The sequence below is a fragment of the Serinus canaria genome, chromosome 1 (genome assembly GCF_022539315.1).
Source record: "Serinus canaria isolate serCan28SL12 chromosome 1, serCan2020, whole genome shotgun sequence".
Lineage (NCBI taxonomy): Eukaryota > Metazoa > Chordata > Aves > Passeriformes > Fringillidae > Serinus > Serinus canaria.
The window spans coordinates 51,154,881-51,159,753 of record NC_066313.1 but is presented as its reverse complement, the minus strand read 5'-3'; positions in this window follow the sequence as shown (position 1 = coordinate 51,159,753).

The following is a 4,873-nucleotide window of genomic DNA, read 5'->3' as shown; positions in this document are numbered from 1 at the left end:
AAGATATGAGCAGTGATTGTGAGAAAAGTTGTTGTTTGTCTGCAGAGCCATAAAAATGAAAAGTTTGGACAAAAAAAAAATTAGGCCATATACAGATTGTCTGTGTTATTAAAGCCTAAGCTGGTGATGTTTAAATTGCAGTTTGTGGATCCTAATGGTCTCTGAGTCCATGGTAAGTACCCTTGGTGTTTCACTGGCACATCGGGTTTGCCACTTGCAATGTGAGCTCTTCACTTCTGTGAACTGGGAGTAGTTCACTTTCTTCAACCTCTGACTACAATCTCCCCTTGGGAACAGGATCACAGCATACTAACTTCTTCTCTGAAACACTTCTCAGACCACCAGATATTATGTAGTCTGCTCCTCATTACTCTGAAATAGTTCATGGAAAAAAGACATCCAAGGACCTGGGTCTGCTTGGTGGTTGCCTTAGGACCTAGGGATAAACTGGAATGAGTTTGGTGTCCTTAGCTGTTTGCAGCCCAGAGACTCCTGCAAAACAGGCCTAATTGCAGAGCACTCACTCAGAGGCATTGAAAGGCATTGCTGTTTGCTGTAAAAAAAGGGTGTGGACCAAGATGCGCTGCTAGATTTTTGTAGAGGTAATTAAGGGGCCATCTACAATGTAAACAGTCCAAATAAATTTGGCAGTCTCTGCGAGAAGCTAGATAGTGAAAACCAACCTAGCTTATGTTAGCCCACTGACTACATTAGTTTATTGTCTTGAATTTAAATCCTTTGCAAAGGATTTAATGATGTTGAGGATATTGGCTTTTTAGTTGTGCCTTTGGGTTATAAGGATGCATCTAGCTAAAAAAAAATTAGAGAAAGGAATAAACGTATAGACCTGTCTGACTGGTTGATCTTGGAGACAGCACAACTATCTAAATGAAAAATATCCTTCTAAGGATATTTTTTGATGGAAATGGAGCTGTTTAGTGGGAGGAAATGGATATTATCCGGTGGAAGCTATTGCCAAGGTCCTTCTATTATTCACACAATCAACATATTCCTAGCTCTAGGGAAAGGTGCTCCACCAAGCAGGGCTATAATCCAGGAGTTACTTCTCTGGGAACAATAGGAAATTTAAAAATGTTGAGAAACCTGTAGAGGGAATGGAACATTTGCTCTCCAGGATAGTTGTTTGTGAACAGCTTGGGTGCTCTCTGTGGGAGGATCCAGGCGTGTCTCTGCTGGCAGGAGCTAAAGCTCATGTCACCCTGAACACCTACGCAGCAGGATGTTCTTGCCAGCCAGGGGCTCCAAGTCTGGAGTGAACCACTGAAGTTGGACTTGTGCTGTGTATGTGAATCAGGTAGACTCTTCCCGTGGTTTGGCAGAAAGATAGAGGGATCAGGGGGAGCCTTTGTGTTTAGAGTGAGAACTTGCACCACCTGGGTCCCTTCCAGCTCACAATGAATGTTGATTGCCGCATCAATACCCTAAAGCAGATTTTAGCTCTGGTGAAGAGGTGATGGAAAAAGGAAACCAGGCAATGGAAAGGTTATACAGGGCCTCCAAAAATCTTCTTTGAAATGTGAGTTGATGTCTGGCAGATAATACTTTGAAAGTTTACCTTTGCCCGAAGAGGAGCTTAAGACCACCTTGATGCTGATTTTCAAATAGAGTGTCAGCCAATAGTGCAATGTTGGGAGAGGCAGAGTGAAAAAATACAACCCTAAAGCACAGGAACACTTTTGAAACAGAGCTTGCTGGTGCACATATTGCTCTGCTGTGAATTTTATGTGTGCCTGTAGATCAGAACAGGAAGCAAGGCTTTGAGAGCTTCTGTCAGAAACCCTCAAAGCTTTTGATGGTATTATAAATGTCAAGCATGTTATAAAAAGGAAGAAAGTACCAGTCTCTGTTCTGTTCAAGACAATAGGGACTTTATAACATTACAGGAAGCTGCATGTAAAAATCACAGAGAAGTTAAAGTCTGTGGTATTAATGCACTGTAATAATGGAGGTCTCCTAGCATTCAGTTTATTCCTCTTTCAGTATATTCCCAGGCACGAGAAGTATCACACTGGTTGAACTGTGGAGCCTAGACTCGTCATTTTCAAAAGCACTTAACGAGAATTTTTCCCCAAGTTCCAGTCCTCCTAAGTGAGGAGGCTGAAGCAAGGCAGTGAAAATCAAGCTCTTATGCTTAATTGTACAGAGATTAAGTTGGTCAGTAGAAAGCATTGTCTATAGCATCTGATCTTAAAAGAAGTGCAGAACCAGTGATATTAGAAGGACAGAGAGTGGGAAGGCAGGCTATATCTGGACCCTGCACAAGTGGTGAGCTGGTAATTATTCACATCTCAATGATGTTTGAATTAAGCAGGAAAGTAAAAACTTGTATCTCAGACCTGGATATGTGCTGATCATAAAAAGGGAAGATTACTTTATGTTTGGACACACTGTAGGAAGGTTAGAAAAAGAAGTGACCCTGAAAATAGTTCAGCAATCTTCTACTCCTTTGCTGCTGGCTTTGTACCAACCATCCATGATTCTGTCTTGGCTGAACTGAAGCAGAACCTATTATAATCCACCCAAGACTAAATCATCTGTAGATAATTAGACAGTGGAGAAACGGAATTATAAAGTACAAATATATCCATGGGAGAATACATTAAGGGGTCCTGAACAACTGCTCTATCTTATTCCAGCAGCCTTTTGTGTATTTTCGTTCTTCATTTCTTACCATAGATTGTTGCTGGGGATTTCTGCGTTGATCATATACATGGACAAAAAGCACTATATTTGACATTTCAGGGTTTTTGTTCCCTATTTCATACCAGTAGACCAATGCTGACTGTGTATAAAGATGGATATGTGAACTTTTAAAAACAATCAAGTTGTCTTTTTAAGTTGAGAGAGAAATAATAACAAGTGATCCGGACTACCAGAGCCCACTGGGGCAATTTCTAGACTTTATTTTGTTGCTGCGAAATGTTTATCCAGTCTAATGAGTAGTAGGGGGAGAAGTTATCCTGTAAACTAAAGTAAGATCTTGCCTTTCTAAAAGCATTTATTTATGAGCCCCAGAAGAAAACTCCACTTTTCACCTTTTTCAAGCATTTTCCCTTTCCACTAGCTTTGCTAGGACATGCCAGCTCTCCCACACCAGTAAATATGAGAACAGTAGATGTGGTGAGTATAAAACTTCCTGAATTACTGGTGGGCACTCAGCTAAGCTGTTGCTTACGGCTGTCTTGTGTTCTTGCCACAGGAACAAGTACCAATCTGCACCACAGGCTGCAGCAGGGCTCTGGATCCCCAGAGCTCCTTTTCCTTGTATAAAGGTTCTTCCTGACTATTGACTTTTCTGACCACATCCTTCTTTGTCATCGGAGAGGTCTCCTTGGTGGACTGAGTTATCTGCTTTGCATGGCTTCTTGGTCACTTTTCTGTCCTCCTTGCTTCTCCCTAGTGACCAAAACGATGTTCAGAAGGAGAGTTGCTGAAAACTCTCCCAAAGCTCGCTTGTTTCTGCCTGCACTCATGGTAATTAACTGTATCACAGAATATTCTGAGTTGGAAGGGACCCACAAGGATCATCAAATCCGACTCCTGGCCCTACACAGCACCAGAAGCACACCATGTGACTGACAGAATTGTCCAAACACTCCTGAGCCCTGTCAGACTTGGTGCTGTGACCACTTCCCTGGGGAGCTGTTCCAGCCCAACCACCCTGGGGGTGAAGAACCTTTTACTGATACCAAACCTAAACCTCCCCTGCCACAACTTTAGGCCACTCCCTCTGGTCCTGTCACTGGTTGTGAGACTGAAGAGATCAATGCCTTCCCCTTCTCTCCCCCTTATGAGGAAGCTGCAGGCTGGGATGAGCTCTCCGCTCAGTCTCCTTTTCTCCTGGGTGAGCACACCAAGTGACCTCAGCTGCCCCTCACACGTCTTCCTCTCAAGGACCTTCACCATCCCTGTGGCCTTCCTTTGGACTCTCTCTAACCATTTAATGTCTTTCTTACATTGTGGCACCCAAAACTGCCCCCAGAACTCGAGGTGTGACCGCCCCAGTGCAGAGCAGAGCGGGACAATCCTCTCCCTTGCCCGGCTGTCAATGTTTTTCCCAGGTCCTAACCCAGCTGAAGGGGTAGCTTAGGGTGGTGTAAATTCAAATGCAGTTCCCAGCTGACTCTAGTGGGACTTGGAGTCTCATTGTACATGTGTGTGTAAGTGCTTCTCTGAACAGTGTCTCTTGTTGGTAGGGAAGGAAGAGCAGAGTATAAAAAACAGCATAATTTCCAAAAGGTATTTTGAAGCCTTATAAAGCTAGCCTCCTTTTAAGTCCAAGAAATTGGACTTCACAGAAATATGATGATTTACACTTGCAAATTGAGATTTATCATGTCAGCAACTTGCACTTGCTTAGTATTGCTTTCCTAATTGTGCTGAATCTCTGTATCTTTATCTTTTATTAGTTAAACCAAAATCCTAATGCCTGGAGTAGGATTTGTGTAGCCAAAGAGTAAGAAAGACTGAAGCCTAAATAATCATTGTTATTTCAGCTCTGCTTTCATGCCTTTAGAGGTCAAAAATCATCCCTTGCCACAGATATTATTTTTCACACACTAAAAGGAAGGATTAAACTGGGAACTGGGGTTGCTTTTTTTTGTTTGTTTGGGTTTTTTTGTTTGGTTTTTTTTTTTTTTTTTTTTGGTCCTGGACTTAGCCAAAGATTTTCAGGAAGTGTATTTCCCTTTCTTAAAACAAAAACATGGGGTGATTGAAATGCAGGGGTATCATTTTCATATTTTTAATTTCCTACTGCAGCTCGCACTGCAACAATCCTACTTTGGAGCTCCTCAGATCATAGAGATTTTGATAACGTTAGAGATATGCTCAAGATCTAGTCACCCTTGAG